Source organism: Stegodyphus dumicola, chromosome 7 (genome assembly GCF_044657685.1).
Source record: "Stegodyphus dumicola isolate Sdum_Otavi_A_Nest chromosome 7, ASM4465768v1".
Lineage (NCBI taxonomy): Eukaryota > Metazoa > Arthropoda > Arachnida > Araneae > Eresidae > Stegodyphus > Stegodyphus dumicola.
Window position 1 is genome coordinate 186,467,325 of NC_140774.1, and position 23,960 is coordinate 186,491,284.

The 23,960-nt window shown below is 33.0% G+C and overlaps 2 long non-coding RNA genes across 12 annotated transcripts in view; one reads left to right on the forward strand and one right to left on the reverse strand.

Annotated features, from left to right (window-relative positions):
* Nucleotides 1-23,960, forward strand: part of LOC118200065 (uncharacterized) — a 418,146-nt gene that overhangs the window by 183,859 nt on the left and 210,327 nt on the right. The window lies entirely within an intron of this gene.
* The window catches only part of LOC118197308 (uncharacterized), a 397,612-nt gene that overhangs the window by 2,033 nt on the left and 371,619 nt on the right, over nucleotides 1-23,960 (reverse strand). For 3 of the 10 annotated variants that reach the window (XR_015042271.1, XR_015042273.1, XR_015042269.1), the window contains one exon: nucleotides 21,663-21,921. The exons of 6 other annotated variants lie outside the window; for them this stretch is intronic. This is a non-coding gene — a long non-coding RNA (uncharacterized LOC118197308). Of the gene's footprint in view, nucleotides 1-2,565; nucleotides 2,937-21,662; nucleotides 21,922-23,960 lie in introns of those variants that run through there. One more of the 10 variants, XR_015042262.1, reaches the window with a different exon arrangement.

Consider the following 23,960-nt stretch of genomic DNA (forward strand, 5'->3'; position numbering starts at 1 on the left):
TCGAGCGCGCTGACCACTACACCAGGAAGACATGCTAAGAAGGCGGGAGAAATACCTTACAATTTAATGAATGAAATATTATCTCCTCTTTATCCCCTCGTATCAATGATATACATATTACTTGTATATTATTAATATGAGACAGTTTCCAATGATGAAATTCGATGGTATGCAATTTTCCAGCATAACTTATGGAAAACCGCGTAACAGAGTACCTGGCTTAAAAACAACTGAATTTCTTTTTCTTAAAATTGTGAGATTTATATATTCTTGTGGTGAAAAATTAATTTACTAAAGTAGGGCAAAGAACAGTGCTGAGTTCAGTGAAACAAATTATTTTCAGATTCTCGGATATCATAATGCGCAACAGATTTTAAAACCACTGGAGTTGAGCATGTAAATTGTAAAAGTTCATTATAAATGCAAATTCACAGGTACAGAAACTGGCGTAGACATACGAAATATCGAACGATTGTGAGAAAACGTAAAATTATGGAATAAAAGTTTCTTTGGTGACAGCAAAAATAATATTCTTTTGATGATATCTTGAAGGAATTTTAACTTTTTAACTTCCTACAACTAAGTAAGTATTGTTAAGTTATGAATAAAATTAGTACAATTAATAGCATAGTCTAAACACCAGAATTAGAAGCTGCTGAGAGTTTGCGATTTGATCGATCCACAAATCATGACTCATGAATTATTGCCCCTGACAATGGCGCCATGCTGGTAATTTATTATATTCTCTTCTCCTAAACATCACGAAAATAAATAAATAAATAAGCTTTCAGATTTTATATTACGCCCAAACGGACGTTCTTTTCATTTATAGACACATATACGTTTCGAGAGCATTTGGGCTAAAGCCACTTTAGGCTAAAAATGGTTAAAATTCCATAATCGGGTGAGCGCGCCAAACTTGGCGAGAGTTTTTTATTTGGCGCGATTTTAATTTGGTTGTGGTTTCCGACTGTATGTTTTCTTGTGTGGCAAACCTAGAGCTTTATTTCGGTAACTGTAAGAGCGCGAATTTAGTGTAGCCAGATTTTTTTTAAAATCTAATTTTGAAATATGTGTTTGTTTTTAAAAGTTTTACTGTTTAATATTATTGTTATATATATGTTTAATATTATATTTATATAAATATTTGCAGAAGGTTAAGCTGTTGTTGGTGGAAGAATGTTGAATTTCATATGACATGAAACTTATAATTCATGAATATTTTCATTTAATTTTATTTAGTTAATTTTTTTTTTTTTTAGTTTTGTTTCTTGCATGTGGCAATCGAAAGATGTGGAATATTTGAAAGCTTTGAACGAAAGTTGTTTAGTGTGTTGAATTCCACGACAATAGTAACTTGAATATTTTTAGTTAGTTTATGATGCTGAATACGCATAATTTGCTATTCTGTTTACGTTTAAAACGGACTTCGCAGTGCTCTGATCTGATAAGTGTATACATTTATTTACTTAATAATTATTTACAAGAATTGTTTATTCTACTATTTTGTGATGAATTGCATATATATAGAACTATGCTTTTACTTTGCAAAGCTGTTGGACTTTGTTTGACTCATCTAGTAATTTATCATCTCATTTTGCTATTCTGTTTACGTAAAATAACGGCATTTCACTACTGCAAAACTTAAAAGTTGCTATTCTGTTGACGTTTAAAAATCACATTTTAGTGCTTTCATTTAGTGCGTCTAAAAAATTCGCCAAATTTTGAAAGCCAAAATAGTTTGGCGCCAACTTTCCCCGCTTATGGAATTTTAGCCCAAAAATATTAAAAAAACAATATATCTTTAGAATTTCCAACAGACGGTCTCGCGCGTTGGAGATGAAAATGTTTTATTCCCTACAGTGTTGCCACTACTCGCTTTGAAATCATTCAGTTTTTTCAATCAAAAATTCGTTTAAGTTTTACGAAGTATGAAATAGAGAATAAAGGGAATTCCAGATTCCAAATTCGGGCTTCCAGTTGCCCATGTTCGGATGGAAGACTATGTTATTGAAAATTTGTTAACTCTAAGTACTGTTGTTTTTCACAGTATGCGAAACATACATGCAGATTCTTCCTTATTTAGTTTCTTTAACTATAATACAGAGTGATAATATTTGGTGGCAACAATCTGAAGAATGATATACTGCATTTAAGTGATTCAACGCAAAATGGCGTTTCGAGACTAACAACCCTTCTGGGTTAACGCTCCACTGGGCTAAAAAATTACACCAAGCTTATAAACAAGAGCCGTAAAATTATTAATAATTGAATTTTATAACAATTACCTGTAGTAGTTGTTCTCATAAGTACGCTTACCTGCAATGTTTTATGCGATATTTTCCCTGATTTCCTAATCACCAGAAAACACACTGTATGGTACTCTATGACTTAATCTTCAGAATTTAATTTCATTAATGAACTTCAGAACTTAGTTTATATTGATATTTAATCGTTAATTTTTTATGTAAAATACAGTTGATTTATCTTTTTATAAAACGAGCTAAAAGTTATTCAGAAAATGAGAAGAAAAATAAAACTGAAGTAAAATTTTTTCCTACTTACAATTTTGATCTGAGCCAATCTGTTAAACAAGGTGCCATACTAATATTTTAGGAAAAATGAAAAGAAACAGAGAACATTAATATAATACGAGATAGCACATTCGCAATTTTTCTGTAGACTTCAAAAAGATTCAATCCACTTAGAAAATATTTAATACATTTAAAATATTTTTCTTCCACTTTAGTCAGAAATACAACTTAAACTCTTATCTTGTTGTATCAAATTCAGTTTAAAATATTTTATAATGTAGTTGTTCGGTCACGTGAACTGCAGTTTAAATTAGTAAAAATAAGCCAGAAAACGAGCAAGTATTAAGAGCAATTAATTGCAGAATTTTTATGTGATTACTAAATAGCTTATTTTCTATAACATAAAGAAGTTGCACTTTTAACCTTTCAAACTATTTATTAATAAGTAAAGAATATTATATCTTACAGAGAACTGCAGTATCAGCATAATTCTATTTTTATATGTATCCAAAAATGTTGCCATTCAGAGGTTACTAAATACTAAATGTTAAATGTTGCCATTTACAAATTACTAAATATTAAATATTACTATTTCCAGGAATTATATTATAAATATATCCGATTTACAGCTTAAAAATTTTATTTACACCAATCATTACTCTGACTCGTTCTTGGATACTTAATTTCAGAAAAAATGAAGGACAAAATTTTGAAAATCTTCTCTGAAAATGCATTACTATATAATTACCGATAACTTCATTTCACCTTTAAATTGGAGAATATTCATGAAATAAGTACGCTTAGTAATTATCATTAGGAATATATATTTAAGCAGTTTTCTTTGAAAGTGGTGTAAATCCATTTTATATTATATGGATATATTTAAGGGTTTATATTTGAAGAGTTTGAAAAATATCGGTATATGTTAACATGTTCATTTTATGTTTTTTAACTATTAAATTGATTTAAATTTATAAGTGTTAGTTAAAGGGAATTTATATTTTCGATGACCTCAAATGGACTTGCACCAAAATCAACAAAATGTGAAAAATAATACATTTATGAAATATTAAATACGAGATTTCAATTGAAAAAAATCTGAAAGGTTTCAGATTTTAAATTATGTCCAAAAGGGTTTTTTTAAGCAGTTTGTGTGTTACCTTTATTTATTAAATATCATGTTCTTAGCACTTAAACCATAAAATTCAGTTCAATAGCAATGTCGCAAAATAATTTCAAATTGAGCATATCTTTAGAATTTCCGATACAGAATCTCACGCGCTGAAGATAAAAATGTTTTTCTGTACAACGTTGCCATTGCTCGCTTTGAAATCCTTGAGTTTGTTAATCAAAAATTTAAAGTTTTACAAAGTAGGAAATTGATTATAAAACAAATTCCAAATTTCAAATTTAGGTTTCCAGATACCCATATTCGCAGTCAGATTACGTCATTCAAAACTGGATGGCTCTAAAACTGGATAGTACCGTTGTTTTATCACAATGCGAGAAACATACGTACATTTATGCAGATTCTTCGTTATTTAATTTCTTCAAATGTAATACGGGGCGATAATATTTGATGGTAACAGTTTGAAAAGTTAAACGGACATTCAGAGTGATTCGATGGAAAATCGCAAAACGAAAACAATAGTCCCTCAGGGACAAAGCCCCTTTAGACTAAAAAAATAAAATAAAATAAAAATAAATAAATAAATAAAAAGGCTTTATTCCAATATTTCTTCCATTCAATTTATTTTAATTACAACGTTATATTATATGTGTCATTATAAATTTTTATTATCATGAGAAAGTTTTTGAAAATAGTCATAATGTGTAGGAATAATATGAAGGTAATAAATCCATCATGTAGTACACTTTTTAAATTTCTGTAGTATAATTTTTGAACTAAATATTGTATCTTTGTGGAAAGTAGACTTAACCACTTTCAAAGTAATTAGATTTGTAATTCCATTAACTGCATAACTTTATATTAACAAAATGATGAAAATTTAGGAGGTTTTTTTGAAGAATTGTTTATTGATAAAACGCTCATAACATATTGCATTCATTGTTATCATTACCTAATTTTTTGTCAAAACTGGACTTGTACAACTTTCAGAGATAACCAGTAGCTAACACAAAAGTTGATAACAAAGAGGGCTATTTTTAACCTTACGTTATCAAGTCGATAATCGTTCTTTTGCACGAAAATATATCTTCCTACCGGTCAATAACCACTTCGAAGAACAGCTCTTTTCTGAAAATAAGTATGTGTACGCCTTAGTTGCGCCACCTGGTCCCTGATTGTGTTTGCTTCCTCCATACTAAAGGCAAGTTTTTTCTGATATGGGAGAGATAAAATGAAACGACATTCTACGCTCAAAGCCGTGCCAAAAACAGACATTTGTAAGCCCTTCTCTTCCATTATCTGTCATATTTGAAGTCAGACAGAAAATTCCCTTTATATAAACTCTGCAATGTTTCTGTTTCCTTAATATACTGTTTACTTAATTGCTATACTGTAAATATACACTAAAACTTCGATTTTCTGAATTTCACTCAGTCAAAAGTTTTGACAAAAAGGTTGTCAGAATTAGAAATTCAAAAGTAAGTGAATACTAGAAATTCACAGTAAATTTGCAAGTTATCTGTTTCGTTTTAATCTACGATCAAACAATTTATGTGAATGTTCAAAAAGAGTTCCTCAGGATGTGGAACATTTGATTTTCTTGTGCCCTACATTTGATGGCCCTAGATTATGCTTACAGAACGATTTGAAAATGTTCGGAGTGACTTGGCCAGTGAACTTATCTGTTTTCGTGAAGTCCAGACTGCTGTTCTCTGCTTTTGTTCGCTTTATTTATGCATGTAATTTTTAATGTTTATTTATACATGTAACCTTTAATGCTCTAGTTAACTTACTTCTGTAAGCCCCGTGTTGTACATATGTGGTGCACGGGGACTCTGTATGTTCTCAAAGGAAAAAAAAAAAAAAAAAAAAAAATACTAGAAATTAAAAAGTAAGTCAAAATGAATCTCGAAACGTACTGTTCGAAAGTGATACTGATTCAAAGTAGAATTTTTAATATATATTTTTAAGAAGGCATCTTTTTTCAATTTTCGCTTATTGAAACTTGACTATGTTTGAATTTATTCTTCGCTTTTTTTCATAACAGCTAAAATTTCATGCCCGATATACCTATATTGTAATGCGTAAATTCAAACTAAGTATTTAACAATATAAACTAAGTTCAAGATTTTGATAGTTTTTATTATATCACAGTAAACATATGAGAAGCCATTATAGCTTAATAGCTGTTCAGGTCTCAGAGATTCTAAAGTAATATCAGTGTCTAGATTTATGTTTACCATAATTGAAAGAAGACTACCGCTAATATTTTCTGAAATGTCGGATGCCCAAATCATCACCTGTTCATGTACACCCATTCAAAGGAAAAAAAAAAAAAATCTGAAAGCTTTTAGATTTTCTATTACGCCCAAAGAGGTGTATTTTTAACGTTTGGTATGTTACATTTATTTATTAAATATCATGTTCTTCTCACTTCAACCATAAAATTCAATTCAACGGCAATATCACAAAATGTTGAAAAAAAAAACAGCTTTAGAATATCCGATACAGTCTCGCGCGCTGGAGATAAAAATATTGTTTTTTCCCCGTACAGTGTTGCCATTGCTCGCTTTGAAATCATGGAGTTTCTTAATCATAAACTCATAAATGCTTTACAAAATATGAAATAGAAAATAAAACAAATTCCAAATTTGGGCTTCCAGGTACGCATATTCGGGTGCAAATAATCTAAGTGCTATTATTTTAACAATTTCTAAGATAAAAAATTTTCATACTAAAGAGACTGTATGGTTTCTCTTATGTTACTATTAGTAAAAATATATAAAATATAAATTCTTTACTTTAATTCTCTTATAAAAAATATTTTAAGCAGCTAGTTTTCTTTTATGCTATTACAGATTAGGGAAACAATATTTTCTTTAGTATGAAAATTTTTGATCGTAAAAATTGTTAAAATAATATGACTTAGATTATTTGCACCCGAATATGTGTATCTGAAAGCCCGAATTTGGAATTTGTTTTATTATCTATTTCATATTTTGTAAAGCATTTATGAGTTTGTGATTAAGAAACTCCATGATTTCAAAGCGAGCAATGGCAACACTGTACGGGAAAAAAAACAGCATTTTTATCTCCTGCGCGCGAGACTATGTATCGGATATTCTAAAGCTGTTTTTTTTTTTTTTTTTTTTTTTAACATTTTGTGATATTGCTGTTGAATTGAATTTTATGGTTGAAGTGAGAAGAATATGATATTTAATAAATAAAGGTAACACATCAAGTATTAAAAATACGCCCCTTCGGGCGTAACAGAAAATCTAAAAGCTTTCAGATTTTATTTTATTTTTTATTTATTTATTTATTTATTTATTTATTTTTTTTTTTTTTTTGAGTGGGTGTACATGAACAGTCGATGACTTGGACATCCTACATTTCGGAAAATATTGGCGGTTATGTTGAATTATGTTAAAAACTAAGAAAATTATATATAAAAATAAAATAAATTAAGATGCATACAATTATTTTACTATGAACTAGAAGCATGAGAAAAGCGACCGCTAAGAGAAGCATAATAAAAACGCAACTGTGAGTGTTTTTTCAGTGTGCTCTGTGTCTCTGTAAAAAATAAGAAATGTTTTCCCTCTCTCAAAAGCTCCATAAATCCTCATCTTTGAAGCCACTCAAATGAAGATATGGTGCAGCTGTTTACAGCAGTGATCCGAAAGCCATAAACACAACTGCAAAAAATCTCGCAACTGCGTCATCTGATCCTTTCTTCGATGTCTCAGAGGGGCGGTGGTTTCATACTGAAACCGCAATGAAAACATTCAAAATTAAAAGGGTTCCATTACTTTTTTTGTGAACTAAGGACATTTCATTACTCATTGATGCCTGCTTATAAAATATATTGTGGAAAAATGAAAAATTTTTGGGTTTTTTGTTTTTAAAATGGGTCAAAAAGAATAGTGTGTAAAAGAAGCTATTTTTGAATGATTCGTATCAATTAATGGATGCCCAGAAAGGTTTGGTGCTGCCATCTGTTATCAGCTTTAAGAAGTAGTATAATTTTAGCAGCGGTTTTGAGGAAAAAAAAACCAAATTTTCTAAATTAAAAAAAAATGTTGAAAATGCGGTTTCAAGGCGAAACCACCGCCCCTGAAAGGGACGCAGTTCACACCTGAATAACAGGGTTAAAGCCGTAGCCAGTCAGGAAAATGTAAAGTTGGGCATGCGCGAATGAGCATTTGACTTCGTTCGTTGACGTCGAAATCGTTGACGTTCGTGTTATCTTCTCTGCAACTGGTCAGTTCTGTTACCGGGCTGGCATAAAGTTGAACTGTTAGAACATGTAGACAAAAATCTTTGTATCTGTGACGTAGAATTTCTATGATGTTTTAATTTAACGTCGCAAGGTATGGTTGCCTAGCAACGAAGTTAAGCTGATGGCACTTGTGACTGCAAAGCCTTCAATTGAACGCTCCGTTATGGCTCATCGGAGCAGTAACACACAGATTTTCTTCAGTGCCCACGGGAAGGATGATAATGCGTATACTGGAAAGCTATGGTTTAGCCAACGTTAAAATCTTCAGTCCAAAAGTTCACTCATGTTCCCGAAGCAAATGGGAAACCTGCTTTTTATCCTTAGCATTCTATTACAAACTGAAAACTAATAAAGTAGATTCAGGCCTGGCTTCAGAATTTTCAGAGACCTAGACGGTCAGTGCGTCCTCCATTAGCTAAATATACTAGTAATAATTTGAAGCGAAATATACTTTTATTCAGTTATCACTCGTTAAAAAACTTAACTCTGCTCTAAGAGAAACAATTTAAAATTGCAGCTTACGCTTAAATTTGAGCACACGATTATCGGTGGCTGTTTTTTCATTATGCCATCACTGTAGCTTTTTGAAAGTTTATCTTTCCAAACATGATATTCCATCGAATAAATTCATTGACGAATCTAATTCCGAGGCTTTTTCCGGGGCAAGTATCTATGCTGGACGCAGAGCTGCAATCTGGGATTGCGCCGGAAAATCTGGAACGAATGGCCAGTCTAAAAAACCCAAAAAAGGCCCGAAAATCTTTTGGATAAATTCCTTTAAGATTTCTAAAAAAATTAATTTTAGTGCGTGCTGCCATCTAGTGCTTCGATTATGAAGTTTAAACGAAGCACTATTTTTTTTAATGTTTATTATTTGAGAGAAACGCTCCAGATATAATCCAGCTTTTACGGAAAATCTATATAATCCTAAATTCCTCTTGTCATTCAAGCTGCACTCGGAGTTCAGCTATTAGAGACAGATGAGTTGATCTGACCGACACGGCAAATTAGTTCAAGAGTACTTGTAATTTAAATATCATAATAACGAAAATATATATATATATATATTTACAAAAATATTTAACCGAATATGTATTTATTTTGTTATAATGTTGAAGTGCAGAGAGCAATTTCAGCTCTATTATGAAAAAATGGGGAAAATTGTTTAATTTAGAAACAAAAAATGTGTAATCACGAAATAGCATTATTGCAAAAGGAAAAAGAAAACATTTAAAAATATACCAAATAAAATAAAAAAACTAAAAATAATAAATAAAATGAAAAATGTACAACTTTAAATTCACGATACGTAGTTTATTTCATTTAAAGAAGAACAAAGTTGAAATAATACGTCACTTCCGATGACATAAATTTTTGATTCATATTAAAAAAAAAAAGTTTTAAATACAGGCGAGCATATTGCTGTCTTATTCAATACTTTAAAACCATTAAAATATCATTAAAATGTACTACATTACGTAAGAGCACATAAAATAAAATCTGTTGTGGGCAATTTTATTTATTGCTCCAAAAATAAAAAGATCTGTAGCATGAAATTTTAGATTACGATTTAGTAGGTATAATTGGGCACGCGTAAAAGCTGTTTTTTTTTAAAATTTATATCAACATGATTAATATTTGTTCCTATATTTCTTTTTATTAAAAACTGCATTTTATTCCGCACGCGCGGTGAAACGTCAGGGGTCCCACTTTTTTTATCAAATTTTATTTCCAAGATCAAAAAGCTGCAAAATTCTGTTTAAAATATATCTTTCAGTTTCTTAAATAATCAACAGATGGCAACCTTATTGTTAATTCATTGAAACATTCTTTAAAGGTCTAATTTTTAAGTGATTAATTGCGTTTTTTTTTCCATTTCTTATGAAATTTAAATCTTTTGAGCAATAGCTTTTAGTATAAGAATGAATATTTTTATCTTAAAGTTTCCTTTTGAGATAAAGTTTTCTTTTGATTATTTGGATTCACGTATTTTAAATTTAAAATGAAATTGAAAGATGGTATAAATGTGTCCCACCACGCATGTAGCAAATGCTGCTACTAGATGGCAAAACAACCGTTAAAAATTTTTTTCTGTAATTTGTTCCATTGTAATTTTCATACTTTCGGTTTAATTTTTTAAGTTTTCTTTTAAGATTTACTCAGAGCTTAAATTGCGCCGGAGCCCTAAATAAGAAGGCTGTGGTACTTCTTTTATGGAATTGAACAATTTCAGTAGAAATTTGATCTCGAAAGAAAAAAAAATGTTTAGCAATAAAATTATATTAAAAATTACTTATTAGATTTATTAAAATTAGAGATAAATTAAAAAAAAAAGACAAAAAAGAAAATCTGGAAGGTTTCAAATTTTGAATTACGTCCAAAGGAGCGGTTTTTTTTTTCATTTTGTGGTTATCGTTACTTATTAAATATTCTGTTCTTTGCACTTACACCATAAAATTCAGTTCAAGATCAATATCGCAAAATAATTTTAAATGGAGCATATCTTTAGTATTTCTGATAAACAGTCTCGCGCGCTGGACACAAAAATGTTTTTTCTGTACAACTTTGCCATTGCTCGCTTTAAAATCGTAGAGTTTGTTAATCAAAAATTCGTTAAAGTTTTACAAAATATGAAATCGATAATGAAAAAAATTTCAAATTTGGGCTTTCAGATGCCCAAATTCGCAGTAGGATTACGTCATTCAAAATTGGATGGCTCTAGGTACCGTTGTTTTATTACAATGCGAAAAACGTACATACATTTATACAGATTCTTCATTATTTAATTTCTTAAAATATAATGCAGGACTCTAACTTTTGGTGGCAATAGTTTGAAAAGTGAAACGTACATTTATAATGATTCGACGCAAAATCGCAAAAAGAAAGCAATAGTCCCTCAGGCACAAAACCCCTTTGGACTAATAATCTAATATATAATATATTTAATCTAATAATTTTATTAGTTTAAATTATATTTAAAATCACTAAAGAAATAAATTTTAATATATTTCTTTAATTATTAATCACTTTATTATTTATTTATTTATTTCTTCTTGTTCCTCTTTCCTGAGGATCTACGGTAGGGCTCCGGCTCTTCTAATTTTAGAAATTAAGCCCTGATTTACTTTTCGTTATTTTAGGTATATTATTCTTTAGTTTTGTAAGATTGTGTCAAGAAAAAGATTACTGTTTCAGAAGCTTTAGAACTTTTTGAAACCATACCTTCAGACGGAGAACTGAGAGCTTCTTATTCTCATGATACATGATATTGAAGAATGATGTAGTCTTTGCTGAACTGCAAATGCAATAATTGCCTAAAATTTCTTTTAAGCGTTTTCACTTAGTCAGTACCCATAGTTCTAATATATTAAAGTTATAAAGGTCAAAGTGAAAAACACAAAAGGGGAATGAAATGGGCGGTTAACCCAAAAAAAGGCTGAGAAACTAAGTATTAAGCCAGTGGTCTTCAAACTGTGTTCCACGGAAAGCGTGGTTCCGCGAATCAATCCCCACGATTCCGCGAGTCAAAATAAAAATTCGAAAAGAAAGTTATAAAGCACATACACTAATCAACAAGTGAGTTTCTAAAAAAAACCTTGTAATTCTAAGGGTTCTGTAAGTCAACAAAGTTTGAAGACTACTGGGTAAAGTGAATAAAAAATCCCGGGTTATCTCTGCCGATGAATTAAACGTTTCAGATTTCCCTCAACAGATGACGCCACCAGCAGCGTTAGCTGGCTTAACTTCTCATTATAATATACTACTAAATTAATGTTATTGCACTCCGAAATCGTCACATCACAATTTAGCATTTCGAAAGTTTACAATAAAAGTTAAAAAAAACAGTGAAGGTATTTAAAGATAATTATAAATGTATAAAAGATTAAAGAGAATATGTAATCTGATCTTGGTTCGTAGATGTAAATTTTAAACTTGTCATAATTTTTAGGTGAACAGTTACGATAGAACAATTAGCTTAAAAGTTAATGCCCAAGAAATTAAAGACATAGAACATAAAATGTCATGTTTGACATGAGAGGTTCTTAGTGGCAAAGCCAAATGGTTTGTATGATACAGAAAATATTGGCTAGGATATTATTTCATTGCAAATTAATGTCGTGTGGCGGTTTGCACACTTATAGTACAGAAAAGATGCACAGTCATTTAATTTCTAGATTAATCGAGTGAGAGGACTGCAATAAATATTTCTCTCAAGTGGCAATACTTTCAATTTTGGCAGAAAGCGAGATCCCGGAAAAGAGAAAGTAACACTTCAGAAACGATTCTTTTAAGGTATTAAAAACAGTTGTTCGAGATTCAAAAAAAGAAACAATATATGAAATGAATTCGAGATCTAAACACCTAAGAACATATCTTTTCTTTTTCTTTTTCCTTTTTTTTTTTTTTTTTTTTAACAAATAAAAATATTTAAATTTCGTTTCAACGGTCTGATTTTTTCGATTAATACGATTGCCATTGTAATAATTGTAATATTTATATATTAAAGTGCTCTCTAAATATTCGGCTAGCTGAAAGGCGTAATCTGGCATTTCTCACCATGTTGAATTTAGTGGACTTATTCTGGTATTACTGTTAAACAAGTGAGATAAAAAAATCTTTCTGTTCTAATTAACGACCCTAATTCCAATCCATCTTTGCCTTCAGCCTTTAAAGAAATTATGTTTTAGTTCTGGTTTCATCAACAGATGGCACCAGTAGTTCATCTCCTGCCCAGGCTTTCTTATCTTATCTCATCTAATCATTATATCTTATCTCGTTATTTGCGCTTTTGCAGCTGAGGATGATGTTTCGGTAAAACCAACGAAACTAATCCTGCGAAAATTTGAAAAATATTACGTTGATTTTTGTTGTTTGACTTCTAAATTAATAAGTGAGATAAGTTACAACATTAACTGGTTGTGTAAACAATAGGGAAGGATATTTTTATATAGTTTAGAATTTCTCTTAAAAATTAGTCAAAATATTTACCTTGCTTTTAATTATATTTTACATTAAAATTAACTTTCCATTATGGATAACTGCCCACTTTTAACTGTATCCTCTTTATGCGCTTCAAGTCATTATACGGACACAAAATACGGACAGCTCCACCAACGGCCATGTGGTTAAGATCCCTGAATGCTGGTAGTTCGAGCCCAGGCAATTGTTTTTTTGAAAGATTTATTTCGGTTTGCTTTGTTTATTTCATTACGGCAAAGCGCACGAGAGCTATCTGCCTAGAGGTAAGGATGCCTTCGTGGAAGCTTTTCTAAGGGAAACTGGCTCGTATACATGTTACACATGGGGACAAAGCTCGAAAAAGCTCATGCAGCTAGCCCGTTCTGCGGGATTCAGAGCTTAGGCCGAACTACCAGTGTTCAACAATTATGCCGCTCGGCAGCTGGCGGCTCGTAGATTGCTTTTAGGTACTCTCCCATAATCAAATAATCAAATCTACTCTTTTTTAAGAGATTATCATTTAGATTTAAGATCTACCATTTCTTTCTCATCCTCGTTTCCACTTAGTTAAAATAACAATAATAAAAAAAAAAAAAAAAAAAAAAAAATCTGAAATGTTTCAGATTTTAAATTACGTCCAAAGGGGCGTTTTTGGCGTTTTTTTAACATTTTGTGTGTTACCTTTCTTTATTAAATATCATGTTCCTCGCACTTAAACCATAAGATCCAGTGCAACAGCAATATCGCAAAATAGTTTTAAAACGAGCATATCTTTAGAATTTCCGATACAGAGACTCACGCGCTGGAGATAAAAATGTTTTTTCTGCACAACGTTGCCATTGCTCGCTTTGAAATCCTTGAGTTTGTTAATCAAAAATTCGTCAAAGTTTTAAAAAATAGGAAATCGATCATAAAACAAATTTCAAATTTGGTCTTCCACATGCTCATATTCGTTGGAGGATTACGTTATTCAAAATTCGATGACTCTATGTACCGTTGTTTTATCACAATACGAGAAATATACATACATTTATGCAGATTTTTCATTATTTAATTTCTTCAAATATAATGCAGGACTCTAACATTTTGTGGCAACAGTTTGAAAAGTGAACCGACATTTATGAGTCCGACGCAAAATGCCAAAACGAAACTAATAGTCCTTCGGGATTCAAATCCCTTTGGACTAAAAAAATTATTTAATTCTTTAACGTAATTTGACGTTGGGCCTTTTGATTTCTGGATCGCTTTATTTGCATGCTGTTTTCGTAATACCTATGTAATATCCGTAATGGAAGTATATCAAGCACATTTCTAATCATTCTGTTGCATACGCTTTTTTTTTTTTTGCACACGAGAATACAAAAATAATAATAAAAAAGTGTAAAACAGAAATCCAGGCTAATTAAAAAAAAAAAAAAAATTCTGCTATTACATCGAAATTTGAGGAAATGTGTAAAACCGTTTTTAGCAGAATCTTAAAAAGAAACAGAGCATCGTATACAATAAGAGTAATACTTATAGCATTTTGAAACATTAAAAAAGTTAAAAAAATATTTAAGTGAAAATAGACGAAAAACTTATTTGCTGAAATAGTATTTGAATACAAATAAGTTAGCTGAATAGAAATGATACAGTATCGGTTATTCCACAGATAATATAGTAAATAGTTACACCATGAAGGTTCTGCGCGCTTGAAGATCAATGGAACGAAACGAGTTTTTGCTCAAAATTTTAAAGGTTTTGCCAACAAACCTGTTATACTTCCTCTGAAGATTTATCATTACGTGTTTATGCAACGCATTCTATTTTCTTTGTGGCTACGATTTTATTATCTTAAACTTTCCTTGTTCGTCTTCTGTGTACTGAAAGTAAAACTTTTTTTTAGGGCAGTAACTATGTTGTTTATTTTCGTTTATTAAAACTCTTAAAAATATCGTTTAAGCTCTTAAATAAACTTGTGAGATATTTAATTCATTTTTTGCATAAGTCTAGTAGGTTTTTGTTCTGAGGCAGATGCCATACTTTAATAAAAGATAATTAAATAAAAAAAAATATATGAAAGGTTTCAGATTTGAACTGTCACACAAAAGGGTTTGTTAAGGCTCTTTACGCTCACGCTGAGTTCGCAACCTGTTGTTGCATTCACACCTACTTAACCCTTTTTGTCTTTTTAGCTTTGTTGTTAACCCTTTGACTATTACGGGACATATATATTCCACTCAAAGTTTCAAAATTACTGCTAGATTAGAAAATACTTAGAATCGCCTGAATGCTGGGAATCCTCTTCCAATTGTTGGAAAATCAAGACGACGTTGTGCTTGTTGTACACAAATGAACGTAGAGAAAGAACAAATATAAGTTGTCCAATGAGTAATGTTGATTTATGTCAAGAATCCTTTCTCCTGTACCATACGATGTAAAATCTATTTCATATAATAAATTTTCCAGAATAATAGTTCCAGAATAAGTCGATCGCTACTTGTGGGATGCATATGTTACCGTGAAAGACTGAAATTGGAGAATGTCGACTTTCACCGGAGAATGTCAACATTCACCAAATACGTCGGTGAAAGATCGAATATTTCTTTACATTCTTGTACATTCGGACCCTCACCGGTGTATGTCGACAATCACAGATATGCTCTGGTGTAGGTCGAAAAGAGAGGAGTATATGTACACGATTGTCAGTGCAAAAGGAACTGTTCCACAAATAAATGCAGTTGTAAAAGCAAGGGCCTCTTGTGTAATTCAAAGTGTCATAATAGTTGAAGTTGTTGCAATAAATAAGATTTGAATCACATAATTTGGTAAGTTTATAACTTCTATTATTTTCCTTTCTCATTATGAATGTAGCCCTCAGGGGGCTCACTTTTGTGAGTACGGGTGTGGCAATCCCGAGGTACCCTAGCCCTTCAGGGGATCATCTTCTTGGTGAGACGGGTGTCACGATCCTGGAGCCCCAGTGATCTATCCTCTTTTCCGTCTCCTCTCCTCTTGGCTGGAACTTTTTCCCTTCCCTTCTCCCTCGTGGTTTCTCTCTACGGAGTTTGGGGCTCGTCACGAGAGACTGGAGCAGTCCTTGCATCTAGTTTTCGAGTGGCGAGAAAACTGCCCACGTGTTTGCCGTGCGTGGAGACCCGTGTTGCTGGAAAGGAGGGTCCTGGTAGTTGAGGGGCGAGGTACTGTCCCCAACACACTGCTTTGGCCTCTGCTTCAGCTAAACGGGAGGCACCTTAGTCGTCCTCACGGGTGTCAATCGGCTGGTCACTAGTCCTTGTGTCAGTGGCTTGGGGTCAAGCTCTCGGGAGTACCTGCTTTCGGGAAAGCCGATTGTGGGGCTTCAGTTTGCGTATAGGTCCGGCTAGTCCTAACACAGGAATCTGTGTTCCCTTGTTGGGCTCCGTGGTGGGCGGGGCCGTCGGACCCGAATTTTATATCTTTCAATCATGGCTTCTCTCTTTATCCTTAAAAAACCCGAGTCGAATGAAACCAATAAAGATACATATAAACTTAACAGGTCGTGGATATGAAGTCTTGTACTGCTGGGATGTGGGAATAAAAGGGAATGAGCTGGCAGATATCACAGCGAAATGTGGTGTTGAAGTGTCCAGTCGTCTCATCCCTTTTGGAGACATCTGTTGTGTTGTGAAAAACAAGATGCGAAAAAAATGGCAGCAACTTTGGGATGTTCAGCTTCAAAATAAATTAAGAAATGTAAAGCCTAAAATTGAGCATTGGGAATTAATCAAAAATCGTAAGGAGGAAGTTCTTTTGACTCGCCTCAGAATTGGCCACACTAGAGTTACACATAACTACCTTTTAAAAGCTGAGAATGAGCCTGTTTGTTCAAATTGTAATGTTTGTCTATCTGTCCGTCATATTTTAATTGAGTGCCTAAGTTTTAATAGTCTTCGTCAGAAATATTTTAATAGCTGTGACTTACCTCTCGACCGTTTAATCGGAAGAGAGGTCAATATTAATTTATTTTATTATTTAAAAGAGACTGGCTTTTATTACCTAATGTAATTTGTTTTGAAGACTGTGTCTTGAATTTTAATATGTGCTTTTAACTTGTTTTTATATGACTTCATCCTCTGGATTTGGTACATTTGTATACTTGTTTTTTAATTATTGTATTTTAATTTCATCATTTGTAATCATCCCATCTCGTGTTTGGCGCGCTATAATCATCTTTGGTTTTGCGCCATAATTTCTCACTCACTCACTCACTCATTTTGAATGTACTGTGTGTTTTAAGTTCTTATGTTCTTATTCTGAGTCTCAAGTGCGTTTTTTTGCGAATGAATTATGGAAGGAAATATAATATTCTTATATATTCAACATTCACCATTAGTACATGGTGAATGTCGACATTCACCCGTGCAAGTCAGAAATAAGAGTATTTGGAAAATATTTCGGACATACACCAAGCGACTATGTGAATGTTGACATTCACCGGTGAAAGTCGACATTCTCCAGATTTCGGTGTTTCACCGTAACATATATATTCCACCATCAACTACGGCTGGACATGTCCCAGCCTTTGGCTAGAAAACTGTTTGTCAAAAAAATCCCAAATGCTAAATTTACTTTAATTATGACATATTTTGTTCGCTTGGATAGAAAAATGAGGTAATTTTTTTAAATTCGTGGTCAAAGGGTTAAGCATAATTTTTCGCACTTAACGCCGCATGCATACGAAGAGAAAAATTTCAAAAATTTTAACAGCAGCATAGCAGCATATTTAGAATTTCCGATGCAGCGTTAAATGTTGGTATACATTTTCCTGTTGTTTTTAGTATTTTCTCTGTTCATTATATCAATGTACAGTTTTCTCAGTATGATGATCTTTCCAAACATTTTTTTTGTCTTTAAATGATTAACGTTTTGTGTGTTTTCTTTATTTATTAAATATTACGGTCAAGGCGCTTACGTCACATAAAATTCAATTCAAAAGCCTAAATTACAAAATATTTAAAAACAGCATACCTTTAGAATTTCCGATAGACAGTTTCGCTCGCTGGAGATAAAAATGATTTATTCCGTACACTCTTGCCGCTGCTCGCTTTGGAGTCGTCCAGTTTGTTAATCAAAAGTTCGTTAAAGTTTTTTGAAATATAAAATAGATAATAAAACTAATCTGAAATTCAAAATTTGAATTTCGACAATGATAATTCAAATTTGGCGACTTCACTAATATCCCTTGGGCTAATAATTTGTTTACATTTCAGCCTTTTACACAACTATGGAAAGACTGAACTAGGATAAGATCACGCAATTTAAACAACTAATTCTTAAATTAATTTAACAACTACTAGTCTTTGCTAATAAAATAAAAATTTAATGTGTTTTAATTTATGAAATTTATAAATAAATTGTAAGCTTTAAATGTTTCCTATAGGACACAAGTATTAAAAAAAAAAAGGTTCTTTCCCAGAACTATGATATACAGAAGAATATTCCTAAAAATTATTATATCTTTCTCGGGTACTATAATAAATGGTTCGCATCACATAGCTACTTTGAAGGAGCTTTTAGTTAAATTATATTTATTTTCTACTTTGAATGACCTAGTGAAGCTAAAATTACTTTAATTAGCCATTAAGTCATCTCAGGCCCATGCAACACAATAAGATTATTTGTACAATCAGATTGTGAAATTACACATCTTACACAGACATACAGGGGTTGGACAAAAATATGGAAACACCTTTAAAAAACATGTTTCTTTGCTTAATATGGTGTAGGAAACTCGTTGGCATCCAAAACAGCTTGCAGTCTACTCGGAATGGATAAATACAGTTCCTGTATGTTTGCCAAGGGAATATTATACCATTCTTCCTGCAAAACGGTGGCAAGTTCAGATAACGTTGTTGGCGGTGGATAACGAGAACGCACTTTCCGTTCCAATATAGACCACAAAGGTTCGATAATATTCAGGTCTGGTGACTGTGGTGGCCACGGGAGATGGGACAACTCATCCTCGTGCTCAGAAAACCAGTCCTGGACAATGTGAGCTGTGTGAACAGGGGCTTTGTCGTCTTGGAAGACACCATCACCATCGGGGAACAAAGTTTTTACCATGGGATGAAGGATGAACTTGATCGGCCAAAATGTTCACATAAGTCTTGGCAGTCATGTGCCCTGACACAGTTATCATGGGGCTAGCAGAGAACCACGATATGGCTGCACAAACCATAACAGAACCCCCGCCATGTATCACTCTTGGCAACAAGCAGTCTGTATTATAGGCTTGAGATGGCGTTCTCCAGACGTAAACTCGGCGAGAAGTGGGAAACAATGTGAAAGAAAACTCGTCAGACCATATTACTCGCTTCCACTGCTCTATAATCCAGGCCTTTATGACTTAAACACCACTTTTTCCTGTTACGAGCATTAGCATCACTGATGAGTGGCTTCTCAATTGCAGCACGGCCAGCAATTCCCTGTTTATGAAGCTCCCTTCTAATTGTTTTGGTACTCACAGGGTTCGGTAACACAACATTCATTTCACCAGTAACTTTTGCAGCTGTGGTCTTCTTATTTTTCGTCACAATTGCCCTTAATGATCGTCTGTCACGTTCACTCGGGACACACTTTCGTCCGCGCTGTGATTTAGCAGATGATGTTTTTCCGCTTTCCAAATATGCGGAATAAATCTTCGATACAGTACCTCTTGAAACACTAAACACCTCGGCTACCTTGCTTATGGAAGCACCCACCATACGTGCTCCAACAATTTGCCCATGTTAGAAGTCTGTTAACTCTGACATAATGCAATGATAACCTCACATAACAGTACTCCGACAACAACTGAACTGTTTAGCACATTTACGAAGTTGTATAGGTGGCGTCAGTAGTCAAAAACGCCAGCGCCACCTACATATTTCATTAAAATCAATCTTTCTTTTCAAACGTACATTTCACAAGGTGTTTCCATATTTTTGTCCATACATGAACAGTAACAGATCATAAACCGATCTGCATGAAAACATGATTTAACAATGATAAACTTCAGTTCACTGTATAAGGTTATGAGACTGACGCGCTGCCTACTGCGCTACCGAGGCTTCTCACTATATAAGGTATTTATCCCGCCTTCTTAGCATGCCTTCTTGGCGTAACTGGTCAGCACGCTAGGCGCGTATTCGAGAGGTACGATGTTCGAGTCCTGGAGAGGGCACTGCTAATTTTTCATGACTCCTGCTTCAAAAAGAGAAAAAAAATCCTAATAATTCTACAGTGTCGCCCGAACTAAAAAACGTGGTGGATGATGATTCTTCACCACTAGGATTTGGCCCGAGTCCCTTAATCTCCAGTCTATCTTTAAAATGGGGGAGTATATAAGGTATTTCTCCCGACTTCTTAGTATGCCTTAGTGGTGTAATGGTCAGCACACTTGGCGCGTATTCGAGAGGTCCGAGGTTTGAGTTCCTGCGAGGGCATTGCTCATTTTTCACGTCTGACACATAAAAATATCCTAATGATCCTACAACTGAATGACAGTCACATGAGTCATAGCGTAGGCGAAAACACCCCGCGATAAATTCGGGAGCTACAACAGAAAAGACTATTTTCACAACTTTTGCAATTCTTGTTCCCGTCTGATGCCTCCCCTCTTCCCCCCGATGATATGCCGTATAATACGGAATGTCAAATAAGCAGTGGTCTGATAAGCGAGACTTTAATGTAATGTTCAAATAATTACGGCATTTGCATAACTATATTTAAAACATGCATTTTAAGGGGACTCCTACACCTTAAAACCCATAAGATGTTCGAATAGGTGACTGTTGCAAGAATTGAGATAAATTATTTATTTTAAAAGCAATTACTACCAACTTTTTACAGCTGACTACATAATATAGCTTCTTTCTGAAATAGTAATCAGAAAGTTTGTGTTGCCACAAATATTTTTATAATTTAATCCGCTTTGTGACAACATTTTTCGTCATGTTTCCAACTTGCGCGCACAGTTTAAAACATTCCGTTTCATAATTTAATTCCATATTTAATATATAGCTTTTGTAACATCTGGAAACTACTGTGAACCTAAAATTCTAAAAATTTCATGTTAAATTTTTATTTTATTTTGAGTTGAGTTTATAAAATGTATTTTATTAACAAAATTTTTAATGTTTTCATTCATAAAGTTTTTCAGTATTAAAATATTCATCAGATTGTTGGTTCAGTTAGAAAATAGTACCCATATAAAGAATTTCATCCAATTTCAAGTATGTACCGTTAGCCATTTTTAAAATATCATGCGCGCAAGGTGGAAACATGGCGAAATATTTTGTCACAAAGAGGATTAAATTACAAAATTATTTGTGGCAACACAAAATTTCTGGTTACTAGTTTCCAAAGCAGCTATATTATGTAGTCAACTGTAAAAAGTTGGAAGTAATTGCTTTTAAAATAAATAAAATATCCCAATTCTTGCAACAGTCACATATTCGAAGATCATGAGGGGTTTAAGGTGTATGAGTCCCCTTAAATTATTCAGTGATTTGTTTGCTTCTGGCATTCCTTAGGAACTCGGTGCAAAATTAGAAAATTATACATATATTACCGCCAAAGTATGGAATTCGGCATCGTGTGGAATGCCTAGGCATTTTATAAAATGCCAACAAATGGCCGGCAATATATGAAACGATTAAACATTTCACACATTGCCTAGGCATTTTATAGAATGTCAAATGAGAATGAAAGTATGAAATAAATCTGCTGTTATTTTCGAATAACCAAAATTACTTACCAGAAGTTAATGAATGATGTAAAAAAAGCCAAAATGCTCCTAAGAAGGAACCATGGGACTGTTGGTTGCTGAATCGCTAGGATGTGATTGGTTTGTAAAAACCAAAAGTAAATTCTTATTAAGGAAGGCCGACAGTTATTTCACGTACTTCATGAAATTCATTTGGCTGTTGGGCACGGAAGACGTGACAGAATGTTGAAGGAACTTTAAACCAAATACCGTGGAATGATATTGAACTGTACATCCACCTTTGTGAACTCTGCCAGAAAAAACAAAAAGGTATTAAAAAGAGCATGATTGTGAAACCTATGATTTTTATGACTTTAATTCCTGTTGTCAAGTGTACCTTATTTCCAGCCAGGAAATACAATTTATCACGGTGTACCAAGATCATGTCACTAATCTATTTTTTTGCTTATTTAGAATAAACGTTTTTTAATGGAAGACTTTGACTTGATTTTTTTTTATTTGATTTAATGATTTTGAAAAAATGATGATCATTATTTTTTCAAAATTCATTATTTCCATTATTTTTGCCATTCTATAGAATAAATAGGTAATATAGACAATATATAAGAATTATTGTAACACCTAAGTATATATAAGAAATCTCATACTTCATACCTTACCTAAAAACGCCATGCATTCTATAAAATGCTTAGATATTCTACAGAATGTTGGCTTTTCATACAGTGTCAGTAACATATATATAATTAGCTTTTAATCTAACTGAAAGCTGAAAGATTGAAGTATGTACTGAAATATATTTTCAATCTTATGGATTTTAATGATCTACCACTTTCAGTTGTAGATTCATTAGGCTTAATTGAAAGCAGAAAAGATGAAAATTATGCAACCGTCTTCGCCGGAAATCGAACCACGGACCTCTTTAATCCCGGCCCAGTGTGCTGAACACTACACCACGAAGGCACGCTAGGGAAGTGGGAGAAATACCTTATATAGTCCCCTTTTTAAAGGGCGAGTAGGGTTTTAGAGGTCCTAGTCGCCAAATCCTATGTGCGGAGATTCATCATCCACAACCCTTTTATTTCGGGCGCCACTTGTAGAGTCATTAGGTTAATTGTAAGCAGGAAAGATGAAAAATATGCAATCGCCTTCGCCGGGAATAGAACCACGGACCTCTGGAATACCGGCCCGGTGTGTTGATCACTACAACACGAAGGCACACTAGGGAAGTGGGAGAAATACCTTATACAGTCACAAAAATTATAAAGAAATCGAAGCGCATTTGAATTTCGCTTTTGTCGTATTAACTTCATCAACATAGTCATAGCATATCTGCAGAGGTGGCGGAGGGTAACATAAATAATACAGATATCAAATTGTAAGGATTATGTTAATTTTATTAACAGTTAAATTTTGACTTAAACTTCTTTTCCTATCGCTTCTTAATTTCAACTTACCACTTCGGGCCAGAACATAGTTTTAGAATCACGTTTGAATATAAATTGAGGAAGAGTAATATTTAACCGCGAAGTTCTACTGTCTTAGTGAGAGAGAACCAGAGATTCTGGCTAGCACGCGTCCACCTTTTTAGGCTACTCTCTCTTAAGCTATTATCACGCTCGGCCGTGCTTACGGCCTTAATAGCTTCGCAGCCAATTAGTGTTAAGGAGTCAACTCCGTTAGAATCTTGATAGCTTCCGCTATATCTCTTTAGTTAAGATTAGTTTAGTTTAATTCTTAGCTTCTTAAGTTCAAGCCCCAGTGTCGGCTTTATTGTACACCTCCAAGACGGAGTTCTGTTAAATCTTGTTTTGAATAATCTAATAAAGGGTCTCTTAACCCTTTCCAAGTTTATTCCCTGTCTCATGAACTCAAGCGATTATTTACTTCCTAGTTCTTAAAATTCTTCACTTATAACTGTGACTTAGAATTACACATTGGGGAATCCTACAAATTCTTAAGAAGCGTTTTTGTGGCTTCTAAATCGTTCAGAATGTTTAGTGATTACAATGGCTCTTTCTAAGGCGACCACCAAAGGCTCTAGACGATTCTGGGCTCCTCTGGATGTCATAGAAAAGTAAACATGGCGAGAGGTTCATTACAACAGAGAGAAATCGAGGTTTTTCGACAGAAGATCTACCTAAGCTCCAGTTAACCAATTCAGTATTCTGTCATCATTCAAAAAGTTATAGGATAAATTCCACAGGAAATTTAGATGTGAATTTGAAGTCATGGATAGAATTTGTATTTCAAGCTTCATTCAAACGAAAGAATTTTTTTTTTTTTTTCCTTATCGGACAGTTACTGATAATGAAAAAGAAATCCTTTTCA